This window comes from Apostichopus japonicus, chromosome 15 (assembly GCF_037975245.1).
Source record: "Apostichopus japonicus isolate 1M-3 chromosome 15, ASM3797524v1, whole genome shotgun sequence".
NCBI lineage: Eukaryota > Metazoa > Echinodermata > Holothuroidea > Aspidochirotida > Stichopodidae > Apostichopus > Apostichopus japonicus.
The window spans coordinates 21,558,724-21,582,951 of record NC_092575.1 but is presented as its reverse complement, the minus strand read 5'-3'; the positions used below and the strand labels follow the sequence as shown (position 1 = coordinate 21,582,951).

Sequence of the window (24,228 nt, the reverse complement as noted above, 5' to 3'; positions counted from 1 at the left end):
CCAATGAAGTTTGTGTTTTTGTGTCTAATTTTAACTAAATTGTTCATATAATACTTTAGCTGGTACTTGCAAGTATTCATTTTGAAATCATGCTGTGATGGTTCCATCTTAAAAACCTAAATGAGATACAGGCAGGCCCGGATGAAGTGTTGGTAGGCCCTAGGGCAAAGTGCCTACTGTGCCTATTGGGTAATCCCGGCCTTTCTTTGCTCTAAACATTTTATTGTCTTTTGTGACAATTTGCTGTCACTTTGATATCAATTGTTATATACTAAATTTGAGAAAAAACAAGAATCGTTTGGAGATATATATGAACCATTTCCTTTAATGACAGTGCAGAATAAAGACCACCGTCTGGTACCTGCTGTAAGGTACCGCATATGCTCAGAGATCCCTTCATCCACCCCCCCCACCTGCCCCCACCATTATTTAGTCTTGCAAATGCAACCCAAGAATAGAAAGTTGAGTATGTGTTATTTGGAAGTACATGTTCACAAAGTCCCCTAGAACTTGTGATACGTTGACCTTATGACCCCTAGATAGATATACTTTCGTCTCCACTTGCCTATATTGGAATAATCGAGCGCTGCCTCGCAATGTCAGAGAACTTGCAGTTATTCACCTATAAACTTTTTTTCCAGATTAGAAAACCAATTACACAAAACCCACACACACGTACAGACACGCAGCCAAATGTCAAATAATGCATAACGTTTGATAACTTTTCAAAATATTTTCTTCAAAAAAACACATTAATGAATAAATTAGATATTATGCATCATTTATCATCCAAATATGAAGCAATATCATACAACTAATCAGTCCTTAGGATTTAGAAAACTCTATTTTCTGATCGTGGATGTCAGATGATATATCAGTGATTTCCTTTTCTCAACTATTTTTTGTTTTAGAGGCCTTCCTCGATCCTACCAGAATTGTTAATATTTTTGGCCTACGTGATGACAATTAAATTTGTGACGGCTTTGAGCATTAAAGCAAACAACATTTTGTGAGCTCCAAACCATTCTTAAACTCTCTCAATTCCCCCCCCCCCCCACTCTTCCAATTCTAGCCCATCAGAATTGAATAATTACCAAACATTTCCTGCCAAAATCTGTCGCTAGGAAGACGAAAATGATGCCTTCCGTTCATGCTCTCTGGTGTTTTTATTATGTGTATTAATTACATCATAAACATCAAAGTATCCATTAGACTTGGTTTTAAATCATCCACTTGTCTAATTAAAGCGGGGATCAAAATAAAGGCTTCTCTTTTGGATCACTTAACGGCAGAAAAAAAGTTTACTCTCGATCTATCACAGTTAAAGCAATTAAGAGAAAAAAAGTAATACGATTTCTACCGCTATATTCTGGTTTTCTAAGATTATTTTACCTTTTTAAAATATGCTTATACTCAGGAAAGCTCCTTTAATTAAGGCTTAATTGATTATCCAGTCCTCGTCATCAGCTCCTCGTTACAAATGTCAATCCATTGTTTTATTTAATTCTAATAATTTAACCAAAACATCTTCTAATCTTATTTGGGGGAGGGGGGGGGGGGGTAAACAACCTTTGGATGACATTCAGTACCAATCATTGGTTTTCTTGGCATTTTGCAGACATATTTGAGGCCATAAAATTCTTACATGGACATCTGAGGTCCAGCTAAAGATAACAAGGTATCACGTTTCATTACTGTCTGCATTTTGTAGCGACGAGAAAAACTTCACTTGCAAGCAAAGGAAAGTTAACTTTTTTAAGATGGCGGCACGCTGTTTGGAGTGAGTCTTTAAAGTGTGTGTCATTTCTCAAAAAATAAAATGTGTTATTTTAATACAACCTGTACAGATATCAATATATAGTGATTTACAAATGGCTTGAACCAATATATGCACAACATATCAAGATTAATTTTGTGCCAAATTTGGTCATCCTTAAAATAATAGTTCTAAAACAGAAGAAGTAAAAAACAAAGGATTAGGGGAGGGAAAAAAAAAACCAACATCATATTGCAAGGTGCAGATTCTTAATGCGGAACCTCTATGTACAGAAAGTAGCATTATTATCACCCGGGGATATCACACGGAACTAAAATTTAATTATTAACAAGCTAATTATGGACCTGCATAAGTAAAAATAATTTGTTAATTCCTGTGAGATTTTTTAACAATTTCTAAGTTGCAATTTGTAATTTTTTGGTTGTTTTTTTTTCCGAATTTCTCAGAAGGATGTTTAATTGTGCGAGGTTATTTTCCCTTAATTGATCCCTTCCCCTCATCATCCTCTTATTTCCTTTTCCTTCCCTCATAAATATTTATTTCTGATCCATTTGCACTTTTTAAAACTGAATTTTGTTAAGATACTAAAAAAAAAATTCCCAGCTGATTTATTGTTGGCACGGTTTGAGAATTATAACATCTCAGCACGTTTATCTTATTAATCACGTGCAATTCAGTTCTATTGTTTTTGCAGCCAGTCACGGCTATAAACTGAAAAGAATTTAGTGGAATATCTGTCTGAATATCATGCTGTTGCAATAGATGCATTAGATTGTATTTTCTGTTCAGTCGACGACATGAATTCATACGGTGTCAGGATTCCAAAGATTGGAAGTATTTCGTACAGGCTCCATTTGATTTAGTCTGCATGAGTTATGATCAATTCTGTATGTTGATAGTTATGCATTGCCATGGCAACTTGATAGTTATGCATTGCCATGGCAACCTGATCGATGTTTAAAAATTTAGGATGACAAAAAATGTTCGGTTGTCAACTGCTTTGAAACACAATAGTTTTTACCGTCAAAGGTCATTAACGCACTGTCAATAACTCAAAAAGGGTACATAGGAATTGAATGCAAATTTCACCAGAATGCTTAGATTATGTGTCCTCTCTAACATATATCAAAACGAAATTTTGACCTGGACTATTTTTTTAATGTATTGGTCTGTGTAATAAATGATTAATGTCATGAATAATTTCTCTAGACAGCTATAGTAAGGAAAAGTTGATACCATTTGGGAGACATCATAGATTGATTGTGCAGCCTTCAGACACAAGGTAGAGGACTTGATCAAGTCTAAATATGACTTCATTCAGTGACATGTGCTCTTTATTATTTTTTTTAATGTTTTTTACTGGAAATGATTATTTTTTTATAATTGAGATGGTTTTGTTTTTAAAGTGCAGTGGATCTTAACTATGGAAGTTCTTAACATGTGACCTAAGTAATGATGACAGTGACTTCAGTATCAATGCTCTTAACATTTTATTGATCTTATCTTGGAAATATGAAATTTACTTCGCTCCTCGCTTACCTGTCTCCCCACAACCTTAGCACTCTCATTCTACCGCGCCTAGAATGCGCAAAACAAGGAGAAAGTGAAAGGTTGGTAGATCCTAGTGGTTCTATGACATCACAGATTTACAGAATGACAGCTCTCAGACATGACATTTAAGCTAGGATATCTTCTGAACGACGACAAATGAATGAAGCAAGGTAATTTCTTAGCTGCATCATGGGGGGGGGGGGGTGGGGGGAGTTGTTCCTCATGTACAAGAACTAAAGTTGATGGGGTGGGGTGTTTTGTGTTTTCTTTTACCTGCTGAAGGTTTTTAGCTGAATTTGGTGAAGTTTCTGCAGCCTCTTTGTAATTATGGAACCTTTAACGTTCAAGATCAGCGTCGAGAATGCTCCTCTCTTTATAACAATTATTTAGGAAACACGACAGATTTAGCCACGAAAGAAAATACGATATTTGATGTGAAATTGCTGGAAGGAAAAAGGCCTGCATGACCAGACAAGTAAAGCAGTTATAACATTTAAATTTTTCTTTTCTTAGAGAGAAAAGATCCATAATTTTTTTCAATTATGATGGCCTCTACTAGTTCTGTACCTTTAGGGAGCTGTAATTTACACCAAACTGAAAATGAATCATCTGTCGTGTTTTTGTACTCATCACGAAAATGGCGAACATTCCTGCAGGCTACCCAGAAATTTGATTTTTTTTTTCTCTCTCTCTTCTTTGTAAAGTTCCTTGTATTCAGATCCTTTTTGAGGCCCAAGGAGAATTTGTTAGTATCATTTTGAATCCCCGTTTTTTTTTTCAATTGCCAATTTTTAATCGCCATGCATGGCCATTGAATTATGGCTGATATTTCTCCATTGCCCATAATGACTTGAACTGTCAAGGTTGTTTTTTTTTCACAAAAACAAGTTTTAATATTTGAGACTTTCAGCATTCTTGCTACAAAAAAACAAAATTGTAACATAATCCTTCTGAGAAATGTTTGTTTTCTCAAGGTTTTTTGCTTTGTCAACCAAGTTTATATTAATTGATATTGATTTTCCCCTATAGTGATATATACTGCAGTCATTGATAGGTCAAAACTCATTATTGCAAGTGGTTACATTTCAGGGATTATTCTGCTAGCTGGATTGGATGATTGCTTTTGCAATGTTTGTTTTCTGTGTCTTTAGGTCAAAACACACATCCTTCCTTCCAAAACTTTGTAGGGCAAATATGTGACTTCTTCAAATTTGGTGGTAATTTTGCATCTGGCAACAACAGATTGAGTTAAATGTCTCCATGGTGATTCAGCTGAAAAGAGCTTTTTTTTTTTAAAGTTTCGTAATACTTTGAATTCACTTATTCACAGACGAACAGAATATTTCGACATGACAGTTGCATTTTGAGGAAATTCAAAATATACAGAGAATCTTGACAGCTAAGCAAACATTTCATATGTATCAGGTTTTCAAGGATAAATCATTGTTAAGAAGATATATATTACAGACCAAGTACAACATTTGAAGAACATCTGCTGTGATGACATCACAGACCATCCACTGTGATCTACTCCAGGGTTTATATAGCCAGTCGAAATAGGTTACACTCGATTTTGACCATTATCTTGATTTTATAGCAACTACATTTCTAGACACTGGTTAACCTCCAACCCCCCCCCCCCCCCCAACCTTTCTTCTCTTTGCACCCATGTAGCATGTGTCGAGGACCTTCCTATGTTTGAATTTCTATTCCTAAAAGTTAAATGCAAGATAATTAGTCAAGGGAATGAATTGCAATAGGTATCGGGCTATGTAACAACATGTATCGTTTTTGGTGGCCAACCAATTTTCTTTTCCACATGAGAAATGATACAATGTAATATTAGGTGAACCCGCTAGTGTATCAATAGTGTAGTTTCAACCAAGTCAGGGGTAACCAAAACTTGCTCATCCCCATAGACACCCTACCTCTATCCCCCTGTCCTTCTGTAGCTTTCACTTTTGAATAACAATCATCAAATTTAGATATGATGTACATATTGCAATTTTAACACATCTATATATTTCAAGTATTACATTTTTAGGTTTAATATTTTTGGTAAAATTCATTTCCTACAGAATTTTAGTGTTTGCCTGTATTGTGAAAGGTCCTGACATTCATAAAAAAGTTTTCTGAAATAGATGTATTAATTCCATTGTGTTTTTTTTTTTTTTTTGCAGACAATGACCTTAAAATTTAACTCTTTGTTTTATTTTGTTTTACAATGTTTTCAATTAACCAATCCTGAGGTAAACACACTAACTCATGTGTAGGCCTATATACACCCCTACGTACAATATAATTAGATATAATTAATTCTTAAGAATTGTGAAAGTGCATGTTGAGCTGGCTGGACATTGAAGTACCTTAGTTAGTGACCATTGGACTTATTCACACACCTACTGTATATTTCTACATAATGAATTAGTTATTGGCTCACTTTACTAGTAACAAATTAACACCCCGTCAGTCGGATATCTTTGAACCGATATGTCGCCAATTGCAGCTGTTACTTTAAGTCTCCACTTTGAGCAGTCGATTCTTTATACATCTAGTGGCCTACGTCGTCTTTTGCATAAACTTTAACGGTGGTTAAGAATTAGTAACTTCAAAACCAAGAAAGAAAAACGTGCACGAGGAGATGAATGGGAGGCAAATACATTAGGGAAAGATTTTAGTGTCGTTGCAAATATTACTGCACTTTTCAGGAGGGTTCATTCGCAAGATAAAGAGAAGGCAAAACTTAGTGTTGCTTGGATTTTTTTTTTATAGATATTTTCAAGAATTTGCATATATAATGCTTTATATTTATCAAACCATGCATGCATACAAGGGTGTTGGTTTGCCATTAATAATGTAGCTGTTTCAGTGTGATAGATCAAATGATGCTTGTGATTTTTATCTAATTTGTTCAAAAGCTTTTTATATAAATTTCTACTCAGATGTAGACTATTTTTGAGACATAACATTGTTAACACCATATCTTAATGAGAAAATCATTTTTTTTTGGTTAAAACCTAAATTGTTGGCTCTTATCTCAGATACCCATCATAAATAAATTTTAATAATTGAACTTGAACGTTCCTTTTACAAGGCAAAGGGATATATGCACTTTTCTTTATTATTCTATAAATAATTAAGATCTGGTTGATCCTGAACCATGAATACAGTATATAGTGTCTATTCATTATTATTGTATTATGCCTGGCTACCCAATTATCCGCAAACTCGCTAGAAAATATTAGCCAAACTGTCCTTGTTTCAGGAGGGTATATCCGTAGCAAATAAGTGTGTTCTGCTTGCTTGCTAATGGAAATGCACCTTATAATATATCCTTAGACGATTAAGTCAAAATGTGACAATAAAGTATATACGTTGATTGTCACCGTTTGTGGAATTATGCCATATTGCAACTCTATATACAGCTGAAGATTTTTTATTGTATTAAAGATCTTTACATGGAACAGGTACGTTCCCCGCTAATTCACATTATATAAATTTCAGTGCCACTGATCTCGAAATGTTTAAAAGAACTTATATTCTCTAAACATAAATAAAAGAATGGAACAAACATGGTTTTTATAATTTCTAGTTTACCTTTTAGCAAGATTTTGACTATAATGTATCGCTAGCATTTCAAACATTGTGCGTGTAATATGCTTCCATAAAGGACAGCGCGTAGCCAGGAGTTTGCCATGGGAGGGGCGAATCTATTGGCAAACTATCAGAGCTGTAGATAAGGCATTGCAAACTATCTAAGTGTAGCGCCACCAGGATTTGGCGCAAAGTGTACAAGGGAATTTTGGCTGAAAATGCCTCCCAGATCGCTGGAAATGGCACTTCCCAGGCATTGTAAGTTGCATCTAACCTTGAAACTAATAGCGATATCTTAAAAACATACAAAAATAATATGCTTGAGGGGGGCAGTCGCTACCTTTGCTCCCCCCTTGGCTACGCGCCTGATAAAGAAATATTAATTCAGAAAACGTCCAAGGTCATAATTTTTTTTCACCTGTTGTGGTTTCCCGAAAGGGAAAACTACGGAGTCACTCTTACCGACTTACAGATTGCAATGTCGGCAATGACTTTAACACGGATCGCAAAGTAGGTAATTACTATTCAGGTGCGTAGCCAGGAATTTGCCAAGGGAGGGGCGAAACTGTAGATTCAGCATTGCAAACTATCTAAGCGTAGCGCCACCATAGTTGGCGCGAAGCGTACAAGAAAATTTTGGCTGTAAATGCCTCCCAGATTGCTGGAAATGGCACTTCCCATGCAGGCCTTGTAAGTTGCATCTTAGCATTTTCTCTTTTGAAAATACTAGTGATATCATAAAAACATTAAAAACATTTTTTAAAAATATGCTCAAGGGGGGGCGGCTGCCCCCTTCGCCCCCCCCTTGGCTACGCGCCTGTTACTATTACGGTTAGATTCGTCCAACATGGCAGCATACAGAAACGTTGTACTCAAAGCCAAAGTGAATTAATCGAGTCACACATCCAAATTATATGCTTTCTTAGGTCTTCAGTACCACCCCCATTACCTTCTGTGAAACATTTCATACTGTAGTTTTTAATTTTAAACTTTGATATTATCTTTCGTATCAGGCCATTAGTACATTATTTAAACTTCCCTGTTCCATTATCTTTTAAAACGATGCTATTTTTTTGTTTTTTTTGACAAGCTTGACGACACAGATTTATTTATAATTATTTTGCCTTATGGGAAGTCATTGTTTCCGCCAGCCGTAAGCGACCTTCTATCAGAAATTAGAGGGAAATAACTTGATGGTGGTTAGAGATACATGTATTGATTTGGTAGCTGCAAGCAACTACTAGAGGAATATCGTTGATTGGTCACGTACAAGGCCAGCTCCATCTTAACACGTCATGTTCCTATCATAAACTTCCATTAAAACAAAATCACAAAAGACGAGCTAACATTTCCTGTATACGGTCTGAAGTCGGTGGAGCTTGAAATGTCCAAACAACAAAAAAAGTCTAAACTGAAGACGGTTTTAGTGGTGCCAAAATCTGTCAAGAGATTTAATTGATATTGTACCTATTTCTGAAGGTTAATTATGGTAGTCTTCCAATTTTTTATTATTCTTATTTTTGTTAAAAAAAAAAGTTATCAATATTTTTTTTTTAAATTTATTAATAATTTTTTTTAAGATAAAGATATAATCAATGAATATTTGAGAACAGAAAAGAGAATCAAGATTTAGAAGGGGAAGTAATAAAAATGATAAATGGTGATTATAATAGTAAATAATTGTGCTACTTATGTTGATGGTTGAAAAAGAATACCAGCATTAAAATGAACACTTATAAAGAGCCAGAACAGGGATTGTTTTCAAAGTCACCTCAAAATTGTGTGGACAGGGCTGTTATTTGAAGGGTCTGGCAATTAATGGGGGGGGGGCATGGGGAGGGTGGTGGGTTGGGTTTCAAGGTATGGGAGAGGCAGTTTAGGTCTTCATACTTATGGTAGAGTAAACCTTAGTTCATATTTTAATGTTTTTTTTTTCCATTTATATTAACTGACAAATTTGGAACAGTAAAGAATTGACTATGGCAGATGGATAAGCATGTGGGAGGTTGGGAGGGAGCCGGGGGGGGGGGGAGCCGGGGGGGTGAAGGTGGGAGTATGGTATGTGGGGTGGTGTATAAATTTGATTAAAAAAAAGAAGATCAGAACTGTTTTTTCATGTGATATAAATCATATACAGGTACACTCTATTTTGATTTTTTTTTTTTTCAGCTAAATTGTCATTTTGTCAATTTTTCTGCGCTCAGCACATTGTGTGTCGAAGTTCGTTAAAAGGGAACACTTTTTTTGTAATTCCTCTGATATCAATTGAACGTTCAAGGATTGTTGTAGTCAATTGCAGGTCAAGTTGCATTTCCAATACAATGAAGCAAAATGCAGAAAATTTTCAACTTTCTCAATGAAATAATTGTGACTGACATGACATGATCATACTCATATAGTTTGAAAGTGTCAAAGTGAACCCGTTAATGTTTCAAATGGGATGAAATTCCAAACAGTCACTTAAATAGTTGGTCAGGAATTACAAAAGCTTGTTATTGTTTATATATTTTTTGGGGGGGGGGTTGGGTGGGGAGGGGAGGGGGTTAATTTTAAATCGGGAAATGTATCTGGAATCTGTCAGTGATTTCCATCTAGCTCTAGGAATTCATTGATGGATTTTAATTTTTTTTTAATTTTTCAAATTCTTACGCCATGTTCCAACAATATAGTTAAGCAAAGTAGGTCATTCCTTACCCCCATATATCTCCCCAACAGCCACTCCCTTCCCCCTCTTTCTCTCCCTCTGTCCCCTAGGCCTTCTCTTTCTTCGCTTCTACATATAAACACTTCTACTTTCATGCAGGCTTTATATATATATATATTTTTTTTTTTGAACTTATAAGGACTGCAGATTCCATGAAATCACATCTGCAAACTCACTCAGTTTTCAAGGATTGAAGTCTTGTATCCGTAATACAAGCCTCAATCTACAAAGTGGATTTACAACATATTCCCTTCGAGATCAGTTTTAATGTTAATAGTTGACTATGATATCAACTGCAGCCCGGGGAGAGTCATCGAATGCCCGATATTTTAACGGTGCCGGTCTTTAGCAACGGAGCATGGACAGATGTCCTGTCATATTTCTCGGGGGTTTTTTTTTTGTTGCTTTTCTTACCTCGCAAATATTCCCTTCCTTATAACGGTCGATTGCTCCGAAATGTCATTCTGTGAATGGGACGTGGAGAGCAAAATGATCTTCACCGACATGGTAACCATATCCCGCAGACGAACCGGATTGAAATGGAAATTTATGTCCGCTCGTAAAAGTTGTTTTGTGAAACCTAACTCATGGTGAATGCAAAAAGTGATTAAATTTAAAAGGAGTTTGGGGAAGCTGGATGAGAGAAAGTGATCCTGTTCTAAACATTCTCCGTTCTTATGATGTTGATAATTTTGTCCACAGTTTATTCTTGGCATCGACAATTCATGCAATATTCCATTTCTCAAGTTTTTTCATCGATTAAGCTTGAAAGGGAAAATTTCGCCATGTGAAGTTAAATGTTGAATTTTGAGCCGTTCAAATATATACATGAGCATCGCAGAAAGGCTATAAATAAATCAAAGTTTGAAGAGAGCTGCTTGGCTCTTGTGTTTATCAAATGGTTAATACAATTTCCGGTGTTTAAGAAAACATGCCTCTTGTTGGGTTGGTTACATGAGTACAGTAAATAGGACATAAATGACAAAAATAGTAATAAAATTTTTGAGAGAACTAGGTATTTTTTAAATTTTCATCAGTCAAATCATGATATGAAGGTGGAATGGTAGAGGCTGGGAGGGGAGGTCATAATTAACGGTGCAGTTGGCATGTTTGTATGAAATCAGGAATGCTTAAATTTGCACCATGGGAAAATCAGTTTTGACAGAAAAATAATCCTGTTCATATGAGGTGCACAAATATTGATACATATTTTGAACGCTATAACCAAATACTGTACCTTCCTTAATGTGTCAAATGTTCAAGTAACCAAGTGTCAGTTAAATTTCATTTTATATGAATCACAATAATTGATAATTGATACTTGTTCTGTGTTAGAACAAACCTGGTTCCAAATGTCTCAATTAAGTGTCCAAGTAAGTGTCCAAGTGTCAATACAAGTTGAATTCATCGCATATACAAGATGCAAATTGATACTTGCTCTATAATGTTTATAGTAAACTTGTTCCGATTCTCAATGAAAGTGTTTAAGTAACCAAGTGTTAATAAGTTCAATTCATCGCACACATGTAATTTGAATTGATACTTCTTCGATAGCACATTTTATCTTTCAAAGTGTGTAAGGTTACCAAGTGTTCATCCCACACATCACAGGCAATAAACCAACCGACACAGAGATCCTCCTCCCCCTAATTCTCCCCACCCCATTCTCCCTACCCCCAGCCCCCCAATTTGAATATGCTCACAACATAAATATTATAAATTTGTTTTGACTGATTACTTTCCGCAGACAGCTCCTATTCTGTATTTCTCTCGTCTCAATCAAGTCATAAGAAATATAAAACTTAATCGTGATTCTATCAAGCGATTCTGTAGCTAGGTTCTCTCAAACATTTAGGTGTTTACAACATGTGCAACGGTGAAGAGTTGCAATCAATGAAGTGGAGTGGGATACCCCATAAATTACGGGCTGGATGTAAACCTGCGCTATTGATTGGTATGTCGTCTTGTTGATAGTGAGAGGATGCTGTGAATCTGTTCTGTTGACATGAAGAATGCCACGTCTCTGGTAGATCACGGACATAAAGGTTGGGAACTAGTAAAGAAAGGTGTATTTTACATGTGCCCGCCGATAAGTTTTGTGAATGCGTAAAAAGGATTCAAGTGTGTGACATTGACACAGAATCTTCCAAAACTTCTCTTGTGTACCAGCATTTTGGTTTATTAATAGAGTTAAAAGAGTATTGGCTGATCTGATCTAGGTACCTCCTCCCCCACCCTGCATGTTTGAATTATAAAGAACTTTACAGGTAATGGATGGGTTTATCTGGAGGAACTGTGGACATGACAAAGAAAAGAAAAGTTTAAAATTTAATTCCAACTTTTTTTTCTACCCCTCCTCCCCCTGCCACCCCCTGAACTTGCCTGCATTGAATAATAATGTAAAATTAAACTAAATTGGGTACTGACATCTTCAGCACATATTATTTTCATCAGCTAGCTTTCCTTACCCATGCGATATCTAACTTAATTCCGATAGTGACATGCCCTCGAAGATGGCATGATTCTTTCACTTAGTTACAAACACCTATTGACATACGTGTGGAATACATACATGTGCAGAAGGACTTTGAAACAGTGGCGGAGCGTCCATACTGTCCATTTGTCACATTATCTGCCAATTAGCAAGGCCCGGAAAGGGTCATTTCCGGCGATCTAGGGAGAATCTTTACTCAAAAAATTTCTGTACGCTCCGCGCCAACCTGTGGTGGCGCTCCGCTTAGATACAGACCATTCTCTACCCCCTGACCAATCCCCCTAGCTCCGCCACTGCTTTGAAAAAAAAAACACACACTTTAAACATCGGCTGGCAACCGTCCACATAGAGCCCATTGCAGGTTCTTTTGCAATAAAGAAGCAATTAATATAGATGTTAACAAAACAATGGTGGATTAATTGCTCCAGGAACATAAAAGAAACCCAATTTCAGGAGGTTGAAATCACTGAGGCAACCAATCTGAATGACCTTGGCAAACAGGAGAATTAATGCTCCATTATGATAACATCAACACATTTATAATATTAACCCAAATATGACAAGAATTCGGGCGTAATTGCTTACAGTGTGTTTTATAGTAGGCAATGAAAATAACATAGATTCCTTCCAGGGTTCGAGTTGAGTCCAGGCCTAACCTGAATTCGAGTAGACTTTATTCATAAAATGGCATAAATTGTCCCAAAGAATAACAATTTTCCTCTACATTTATTTCGTTGACATTTTATAACTTCTTTCAATTCATTTTCAAAGGAAATTTAACAATGTCCTAGTTTAGTTCTGGCGGTCTATTCTTATGAACTATTGCTCACCTGGGATCAATATGCAATCTGTTAATTGTATTTGGTCTTCAAGTAGATCTCCAATATTACCAAAAATTTGGAATATTTATGAATTAAAATAAGATAGAAATTGTTCTATAAATATAACTGATTTTTAGCCTCCTAGAGAGTTCTTTCACTGGTCAAGTGAATTCATCTTGATGAAGTAATTTGATCAGTTATTAAGTATTTAAAATTATATCATTCAGTTCTCAAACATTTTAGTACTTTGCTCAGTTACTGATACATTTTCATCAAATAATTATTGATCACGATAAATACTAAAAGCAAGTTAGAAATAGCGACCATTGTCTGTTTGCCTCTTCTGTATTGTTTAAAACAAACCTGAGCTTGACCGGCCAAGCTAGTTCATCTTGACATTTTAAACGATTTCAATCAGCTTTTCCTATAAGGTTGGGAACACTATAGGTCATTGTCTCAAGTTGCAGAAAAGCTGACAGTATAGAGGTTAATGGGTGATCTTGTTATCTTTTTCTCAGAGGGTTTGGTTGTGAAAGAATGGGAATGACTGCCCCAGTCGGTTGTTCTTTCCAAAAATGTCAATTGGATTTAAAGAATCCTCCAGAAAGTTATTTTCAGAATCGCAAGAGGATTTGAGGATTCTGTGTACAGCTATTTCTAAACAGAGTTCCAATAGGTCTGCGGTGATATAACAGATGAGACCCCTCGCTCACTCGGTGTTCAGTAATTAAATTGATTCTGACCATTTGCTCTGTATCACAGGCTACGCTCACAATCATTGAACAGAAATATGACGTTTTCTTTTTAACATATATATAATAGAAGGAAAGGTGTTGAAAATTGTAAACTGTGTGTTACGTGCAGTACTGCTACTAATGCCGATTAATTCTGCTGTGCGTAACCATGGGCAAGGGAAGTTGAAAGGTCACCACTGATCCTAGGTCAACCCCCCCCCCCCCCGAGCTTCTAAGTGCTTACATTACATATATTACGGGTTCTCATCCTCCCAGATTCTCGCACGGTTCAAATCGCTGCGTCCGATCTGAACGTACATCATTACAAATTGAACACGTACCGAGTGCAGTGTTCAGACGTACCCGTGATCACCATCTAATATAGACAGGCCGCCTACGGAGGGACTATTTGCCCCTCTCGACCCCCCAAACTAAACTAAGCTAAACTATAAACCAAATCAACGTATATGAACTGAATCGGTAGCACGGAATTTCCGTATCGAGTAACATCGGAATTTTCACCGATAATCAGCTCCAAATGTTGAGCGCTGCCTAAAGCATCCATATATTGGCTCTGTTCCTTTCATTACAGGGATGTGATTGACTGGATGATGAGGCTGTTAAATAATAAATAGAATTTGACTCACTTTTGGAGTCACCGATCTGCTGCTGCTGCCCTTGCTGCGATCGAAGAAAAGATCTTTTAAAAACTTTCCTTAATTTGATTTTAGAGGATGGGGTGCCGATATCGGCGAAAGAGCACGAAAAAAACGAGTGAAATTTCTTGTCTATTTTTGGCTTTCGGAGCATCGTTATCAATTTGTTTTCTCTCTGGGAGCGTTGAAATTGTGCTCCCAACTAGTTGAATATTGATACAACCCTTAATAAGGCCAGGGAATTGGCCTGCTATCAGCTTTCAAATTTTCAGTACCGAATCGGAATTTGTTTTGACAGTAAAAGGTTCTAAGTTGATGTAATTTTCAATGTCGTTTAAATGGGACATGCATGGTACGATGTTTGAAAGTGTTGCTGTTGACAACATATGTTAAGACAGTGTAAGTGCGGTAGTATTTCATTATTGATTCTTGCTGAAAGCAAAAGGAATCCACACAACGATAATAAAAGGCATGTGTGTATACATATGTGAATTATGTGTGTATGTTTTAAAACAAAAGTCTAAGAAATTCTTTAACAAGGTCTGCATGGATGGGGCTTACCCATACACAGTATTTGGATCCACCTAATAGTTATAGTTCTGGATTCCTGCTGGTTTTTTGTAGATATCATAGGTCATTTGAGGTCAAAAGGAGGGGGAATATCTGTGCGTTTTGAAATCAAAGTCTTAAAATCTTATTAAACAAGTTCTGCATGGATGCATCAGCTTACTAATATTTAGTATCTGTAGTGAGTGTAGGATTCCTGCTGGTTTTTGTAGATATCAAAGGTCATTTGAGGTCAAAAGAGGTCAAAAGTCTGAATACGGTGTGAACATGATAATTCCAAGAATTTAAAGGTTTGAATGAAATTGATGGGTATATAGTGCAAAAAGCATATTGATCACGTTAATAATACATCAACAATATAGTCCACTTGAAAATCTGGCATGCATGCAGCGTTATTGAAATGTTTCTAATTATTGTGAGATGTGGCAAGGAATCACTAATCCAGCTGTTGCCTTCTGGTGACATATATAGCAATAGTAGATGTTATAAGTTACTGTTTAAAGTAATAGCTGACTTGGCTATAGTTACAATGAAAGGGTGTGAAGACCCGCGCACAAAGAAACCTCTCATGCCAGTAATCTGACCTAGTTTCCAATGAGGTGTGACAGAAGTGTTAGACACCACCATCGATCGCAGAAAATACACACACAGCTTGCTACCGTCCGTAATTAGACACTAGTGTACAGTCAGTACATACAGCTGCGGTCAATACCCACAGCACACTGTACAAACAATACAGCGATGGACATCTCAGGTCCAGCTAAAGATAACAATGTTTCATTACTGTCTGCATTTTGTAGCGACAAGCAGAAAACTTCACTTGCAAGCAACGGAAAGTTAACTTTTTCAGAGCGCTGCACACGGTTTGGGGCGAGTCTTCGATGCCTTAAATTTAACACTATAATAAACAACCACGTGAGGGTGCATGCTATTAAACTAATCAGCTTATATAGTAAACACAGTCTAACTTAATATTAATATTATGATCTTCCTAATATTATGGCTTCCAAATATTAGCATGCTAGCTAGACTTGAAATGCAAAGACTTTCCTAAAGGTTCAGGGGACCTTCAAAGAATCCTAGTGTACGTGCCATCCAAAAAAGCCTGTTCCATTAAAGAAATTACACATGCTGGCATAATATGCATATAAAATTCGGGGCTGAAATATATCTATAATCGACAGCTTAGCCGTAAACCAAATGAACTGGTTGTGCCAGTTCTGACAGAAGGAAACCCTCGATATGCTGTGCTGACAGAACTCACTGTGGCAATTATTAACACATCAAGAAATTTCCAGGTCAATATATACCAGTGTTATTTTGTCTAATTAACGTAACCCCATGGCTTTTCAATTAACACATGCAGTGATTACTGTTTGTACGATACAGATCACAGCTTTCTGTATGTCACTAGTTGTTATTAAGATGAACCATCTCTTAGCTAAATAATGGTTAATTCTTGGCAACCCCTGCATGATGATGAACAGCTATATACCCATGCAAGAAACTAGGTCAATCATTGACCCCACAGGCTATGTGTCCCTTTTAGGGGGTTCGATTCACTCTTAGCAAATGCACTGAAAGAGCCGTCCACATCAAATGACAGAATCAAATAAGAAACGTCGTTCTGTGTTCAAATTAATGGATCAGATACTTTTGCTTAAAAAGTGAAAAACATAACTTCGATGACAAATTTTTCAAATTTGTCATCGGATTGGTAATTTATATTGGACTGCCAAAATTACAAGTAAAACAAGGGAGGTTACTTCCAAACATGTGTCACAAAATGATGGTGGCCACGCATCTCCCCTACACTCCCCTCCCCGCTACCTTCCTCCGACTGTCACGGTATAGAAACTGGTAATCAAGTATTTAAAGAGAAACATAATTGGATAGCGTTTCAAACTTTACAAAATATATTTTTTGCATGTACCGCTTTGACCGTTTTGAAATATTGTTTTTGCACCGGGTATGCATTTATTTTTACTTAACTTTTCAAGTACAAATTTTCACCAACCTGTTCTGAGGAAAAATATCCGACTGCCGATCACGAGATGTTCCTCAAAGGAAGTTGTGCCACAGATCATCCAAAGGTTTCTGAAATGTAGAAAAACAAAGCATTTTACATATTGAATTTTTTGTTTTCTGTGTGTGTGATTGTAACTTCTTAACTGCATGAAGAAGACAATACAATACATTATATTTACAGAGCTTTATGTCTGCAATCCCGTAACACTTGACTAAGCTCAACAAAAAGGCATACTTACATGCGGGAGATTACTTGTTTTTTTTTCATCAAACGGTAACTAATATGCTTGTTTTTTGCACTCAGCGTAACCCACCGTCGGTCAAGATTCAATGTTACAATCTGTGAGTGTGTCCTCTTACGTACCAAATTTGACATGCCCAATATGGCCTCATGTTTCAAACTTGAGGCATTATATCTTGTCCTGTTCTTAAAGTGTCTTCAACCTTCTCTTCTCTGGAACTGCAAGCGAATGTAATTTGTACCCAACAGTTCTTGTCTCGACCACTGTTGCATGTGTTAAGTGTTTGTTGCAATGGAGCGTGAAAGTTTACAGTACATATGAGAGCCCATCCTTTCCTTAAATTTATTCATGAGTGAAACATCTTTCTAGCCGTGGTGTTTGTATTCTGAAACATTGAATTGCTATATTCAGCACTAAACGTGTGATTGTTTCTTTCCATTTGGAAACCTTGTTTAAAGTTTTGTCAACTGTCAACTTGAACATGAGAGAGATGCCTGAATAATCCAGGGGAAGGGGATGGGGGGTGGGGGAACTGACACCTCAACAAAACAATTTTATAAGAACCCAGCATATTTTAGGTGTGTCAACCAAGGTAAAAAATGTTTGTGGTGATCAACAGAAGGTAGAAAATCAAACGACTGGACTCGGTCAACATAAGTTTGAGGTGCCGAAAAGAAATGGTTTGAACGGTGAACTCAGGAATGTAGACGAAGTGATAGCAATAGCCTATGGGAAGATTAATTGGTCTAGTAACACCATTAATTACATGCAATGTATGTAATGCTCCTGGCACAGTCTGGTAGAGACGACTAAATTCTCCGATCCATGTTTTTTCCTGTATTCCAGATGTAAACTTCATTTAAGCCTTAGGGTACAAAGCAAATGTTGCAGATGAACAACAGGGATATATACTGAAGGGTTACAGGATGTGTAGTTAGGATAAATGCAAATTGATGGGAAGTGATAGATTCATAGCTGTATTTGGGAAGCATTCGATGGACAGACACATGGATGGACGGACGAATGGATGGGACTTCTCTGAAGCCTGGCTATGTGTGCTACCTCCCAACAGGCTTTCTGAATTATGAGATTCAGTATTCGATTGGTAACACAAAGGTTTCAATACGGGGACAAAACTAGAAATTTCCAAGTTTTATACGGACTTTATAGGTTAACCTCAAATTTGAGCTGAGTGTCCTGATATTAATACGTAGCCTATTTGATAAAATATGTAGGTTTGCCATTAAACTAATTTCTTATGTGCTTCATCGTTTGAGTTAGGGTTAGGTTTAAACAAACCCATTCAAGATGGGTTCGAAATCTCCCCACAAAGTATGTTAGTCCTGAAACTTTTACATTCATATATTTGGAGGCATTGTGATCCTGAACTGCATGAAGATCAGAAAAATAAACTCCTCAATTTTTGTCTATGACAGGCCTAAAAAGTCTGTGGAAACGCTGTCACTTATGAACAAAAAAGATTCATAATTAAAATCCTCTTTGAAATGACTGTAATAATTGCAAATTTTTTGTGGATTTTACTGATGATTGCTCTTGGCAGATACTTCTAATCATTTTTGTCAAATGATTCTGGGAAGATGAACATTTGAGTGAAATATTACAGAAACTTGGCTGCAGCTGTTCCTATTACTCGACTTTTAAAAACGACATCCCAGTTACATGTTTTTGGTGATTCGCAGTCTTCGGGGGCTGACAGCTTTATGGCCTGTCATCGGAGATCAAAATGTTTAACCGGAATTTTAATTTGCAGATGGCACCACCGACTCTCGTATAGAACATTAAAACACGATTTGTATCGTTTCCAGACGTCACAGACATCAAAACAAATCGTCACTCATTGGATAGGAAGAATCAGTTTTATAATATTTTATGATTTCGAACGTGGAATATACGGCTTCTTATGAAGCTTTAGGAATGTTTGACTATACTGGATTATAAATCATTGATGCTACGTGGGAGCTGTTGGATTGAAGCAGCAGTGTTACAAATAATCATTAAATATTCAATTTTTAACATTAAATATTCAATTTTTTAACATTAAATATTCAATTTTTCGATCCTAGCAGTATCCTGGTAGGATCGAAACGTCAGGCCTACTTACTTTTACACATTCTCCTAGACGGGCTTTCTAGTGGATAAGCAGTTTGCTAACAGTTTTATTTTATTTTATTTTTATTTTTATTTTTATTAAATATTCAACGTAGAAAGGAAATTGATTTTGTGGAAAATGTTAATCTGCATTTTGTGTGTACATAGTCACATTTAATGTGGAATTACATCTTTAATAGTAGCTGAACTACAACTCCTGTTGGCAGTATTCAAATTTGGGTATCTGATTGATACACATGAAGAAACTACATAATTAAGAGCATAGAAAATTATGTAAAACTTTTAGATGAAATAATAAAGTGATTATTATTTCAATTTGGTTCATTTTTTTACGTTTTTACTTTTTTGAAGTAATGGTTTTCAATGACAAAAACTCACAAAGTATCTTTGTTTATTAATTTTTACAAAACCTTGAAATCTAATAAAAAGTGAGACTAGTTATTTTGAATCCGAACAAGCGGACATTCGTAGCTTATCGGAAGATGATGAATCAAAGTCGCCGAAGAGAATAAATGTGCGTCGTAAACCTTTATCTCATTGTAACTGCATCCTCTCAGGAAGGATCATGGGTTGGTTCTTCGAGGTATCATTTTTCAGGAGGAGGCATCGGTAGTCTTGTTTTGTGATGGTAGCCAGGATGTTTAACTTCCGTAATGTGGGCGACAAGGTTTGAGTTTAATGTTGTTTAGAAATTAAGCTGCAAATAGATTTTAGCTCTGGCTGCAGTTTACTTTGGGGGAATAAATTTATTTATCCACTGAGTATCGTATATAATAAAATAATAATAATACTAATAATAATATAATAAAATGTTATACAATATGGCCAATTTGCTATACGAGGTAGTGTAAAGATCATGCATAGCAGTTTTCTACACAGGAACTGATATAGTATTCAATGAAAGCAACAAAAACAAAATCAGTCTTTGAAAATGCGACACTAAATTTAGAACACTAAATTATTTCCTGAATATGAGACTTTATTACAATTTTTTTTTTTCAGTTTGAATTTTGCTTTACAATTCCAACCAAGTGAGACTGAATCCTGACTTCACTGTGTGGAAATATATGAGCAAGTTTTATGAATATTTATAGAAAATGTGGATCGATTTACTTTGCTTTTATCACTTACCTATCTCCTCACAACATTAGCATGTCTAGACTGAATTCTGGTAACCATTTTGACACTGAACAGCCATGGCGACTCTTCAAAATAACTTTCGATTACCCTCCATATTCTACCAATGACAAAATATTTTACTACCCTTTGTACAAGGAGGGGAATGTGGTGGGGGGGGGGGGTGGGGGAGGGGATGTGCTTGGGGGAGTAGGAAGGGACTCTTTTTGTCTAATGTTTAATCCAAGATTTTTCCTTACGTACATGAAAAAATGCTGTTATACCGGCCTCTAAATTTATGCTCTGCAGGAATGGCATGCTTCTTGCACGCTATAAGTCAACATTAATATCATATATAGTCACTGATGTCTGATGTCTCTCTTTTCATAAATACAACAAAATATGTTTTAATTGAAAACAAATTTGCTGGCAGCTGTGAAGATGATACTCTTGAGAGATTTCTTCTTTTAATATCTCTCTCTAAATTTTGCATGTAAGATGATATAATTCGTTTTCTGATACAGTCGTGCCTTCAACATATCTTAATATCCGCCAAGTGTATACCCTCTTGCCTGCTGTATACACATGAGATCATAAAAAAAAGATATTGCTTCTCCACCTATAGGTAGATGGGTCCATGGTTTTCCAAGGATGGAATTTTATGTAAAACTAGCCAACAACTTGCCAACAACTTTATCCTCGGTTTAGGGTATAACTTCCAAGTGGAAGATGCGTAAAAGACTGAAATCAAGGGTAAGATAAGGGTACTCAACACAAACCAGGGAGTGGGTGGTAGGGTGCACTGACCTTGTTGATTGAAATTTAAGACCATGCAGTTGTCAAATATGAAGAAAATGTCTGAACCAAAGACGGGGAAAACGTCATAAACTCCTCCACATTTGTTACACTCTGTCTTTAATAAGTTCTTTGTGCTTTCACGATTTTTGTATTTTATAAAATTCCGTTCCAAAATTCTTGGAAGCTTAATTTAGCCCGGAGCATATTTGATCTGACGAAGTGAAGAATAGCCTCATGTTTGTTAAAAATATAGACGATGTGGTTATAATGGTAAAAACATGGGTCGGATATTGAACTCATGTACTTTCAATTTCAAAAGCAAGTGTATAAGGGGGGAGGGGATGGTAGGGGGGGGAGAGGTCTCTAAGCAATATGAAGGGGAATATGTAGTTAAATACTGCCAATTAAACACTGATTTAGCTGTTCATCTTGAATCACATAGGTCAGGTTGTTCAAAAACGTATTGGTGTTGTTTTTATGGCAATTCTTGAAACTCTATGTAGGTGATCCTTGTTTAAAAACGTGGTTCGATGCAGCACAAAAAGTCTAACCATCTATAAATACCTCTCTCCATCTCTTGTCTACTAACCCCCTTACATCTATCTCATTGTGTTCACCATGCTCATTAACCTGCCTGTATTCTGTGCGTGTTTTTGTCCCTTCTGTTACAGTTACTTATCATTTAGCCTCTGAAGAAGATCCTGCTAGGATCGAAACGTCAGGCCAACTTACTTTTACACATCTATAAATACATAACATGCATCCACTCTTCATTCTATGCCTAAACATATACATGTTGTGAGCAAGCGGATGCACAACCAAGAGTCCAAAACCATCTTCCACTCTACTTTCTAAAGGTTCCTAAATTGTGAATAAATTTAAGCCAGCTAGCATTTGATGCTGTTTGTCTAGAGCCATAAATTGTTGTCGTTTGCAGAACGCGAGAAGGACCCGACCACACAAGGGCCTTCGAGGTTGTAAACAGGATGGATCCTGGTCACTAGGACCCAGAGCCGTATCTAGGGACACCCTTAGGACCTATCAATTTGAAAATCCGCAATTTAGTAAGACTGCCGTTCCTTTTTTCGCCACTGCCCACTTCTTCACCTTTCAAGGTCTTTAGTCTGGAATGTTAGCCTGTGTGTTACGTAAACAATTCACCAAGCCTAGCATAGGAAACGAACATGGAAAAGTCACTTGTACAGTTCAATTTTCCCCGATCTACTGCAAGAGCCTATTGAAATGCCTTTAGCAGGTAAACTGTTATGGCAGTATAGTATTAAAGGGCGCATTTACAATTGTATGACAGCGCCCTCTTCAGAGATGGTGAAGATACCCCATCATTATAAGCATCCATTGCTAAGAAATATTGCTAGTTAACAAAACCTAGTTTAAAAATATGGAACTATTGTGCTTGTCAAATTTGTTGCAAATACATCTTTTTTTAGAAACTATTGAATATAATATTTTGCATTATTCATATCGATCTAAGTCAATTGCATATTCATGAGGCTTCCCATTGTCAGCAGTTACTCCCCATCGATCATACTGATCAGGGATGACATATATACCACTGTCGTTGTTTTACATTTTGAAGGTGTTTGTCGTAAATGATATTAACATTTTATTTGTGAAATGATCATATTTTGCATGCTTTTCATTTATTTATATTGATCAATGCAAATTACCAATTTGAATAATTAAATAACTTTCTCAAATGATCGAAACATCTCTGACATATTAAAAATTAGACATGGTTTGATTGGTTCACTTCTTCATAATATTAACCTTTTTTTCCCATTTAAATCTATCAGTTGTGAATTTTGTAAGAAAAAAAAAATATTATTACTTAATAGGAGACCTGCCGTACTAAGATATATATAATTTATCATATTAATACTAAAAATTCTGCAGTATATAACGTTGATTCCAACATAAACCCTAAGAACATGAAAAGTTCAAATCAATTTTTCAACGTTAAAGCTGCTCATGCAAGTTACGTTGTTATTAAATTTCAGTCATTTGTGACCTTTGCAGGGATCTGTCATTCTTTAAAGTGTATTCATCCCCCTGAACTTAGAATGTTGGGCATCAACAGCTTTGATTGCATGATATTGCTATCAAAAACGTATGGATGTATGAAATACAGATGGCAATCTAATAAAGGAAAGGGTAATTGATGTTAACTTTTTTCATGTCTGCAAATTAATTCAAATTTTCAGGTTGTCTAGAAGAGTACTTTTGAGGTGAGTTTTGTCAGTGGCTGATCAAAGCCTAAACTTGTGCCTACCGCAGCTTGTTTAGCTTTAATCGATGACTTAAGGCAGAATCTTAGTCGAGTTTTGCACATAATCCAAGATGAAAAGAAACATTTAATGGAGTACTAGAAATGTGATCTGTATTAAGCCATCAAGGGTTTCAAGATATTCACCCTTAAAATGTGCTAAAATCTCTCAAATTTTACTCCTTCAGCTTTAAAGGTAGTCAGTATATAGGCCACAAATTATAGCACACTATAATTGCCAGGAGTTTTCAAAAAGTACTGTCCCGGATGTCTTTACTCATCAAATTGTTCTCAGACATTTTTTTAGGAACAAACAAGATGACTAAATGTCCCAGTGAGGACAATTTCCTCGAAGGTTGTAATCAAAAACAGTTTAAGAATTTTGACCAAAGGTGACCATATTTGAATATCTAGCATATTTGGGGCCAATACAGCATACCTTTAAGGCTAAATTGAGGATAAATTAATTAGCTCCTGACAATGCAGGCGTAACTGCTAAATTGATGTTGATCCATTCTTTCACGAATTATGAAAATGCACTCGACCAAAACCTATTCTTTTCAATTAATATATAAAACAAAAGAGAAGCTTAGATGATATTCAGCAGAATTTGTTCTTGAAAAGCTGGTAATGACCAATCATTTTAAACGTGTCATTAGAGGCCATGATTTAATTAAGTCTTGTTTTAATCTTCCTTTTGGGGTTTGTATCGTGCATCTGATCTGGAACTGA

At 36.2% G+C, this 24,228-nt stretch overlaps 2 protein-coding genes across 3 annotated transcripts in view; one reads left to right on the top strand and one right to left on the bottom strand.

The window, feature by feature from the left end:
• Window positions 1-24,228, top strand: part of LOC139980687 (interstitial collagenase-like) — a 145,888-nt gene that overhangs the window by 61,105 nt on the left and 60,555 nt on the right. The gene's annotated exons all lie outside the window — the stretch shown is intronic.
• LOC139980691 (neuropeptides capa receptor-like) overlaps window positions 1-24,228 on the bottom strand; it is a 103,250-nt gene that overhangs the window by 56,461 nt on the left and 22,561 nt on the right. For both annotated transcript variants that reach the window (XM_071992524.1, XM_071992523.1), the window contains exon 2: window positions 16,916-16,995. The gene's annotated coding sequence lies outside the window, so the exon portion shown is untranslated. The remainder of the gene's footprint in view (window positions 1-16,915; window positions 16,996-24,228) is intronic.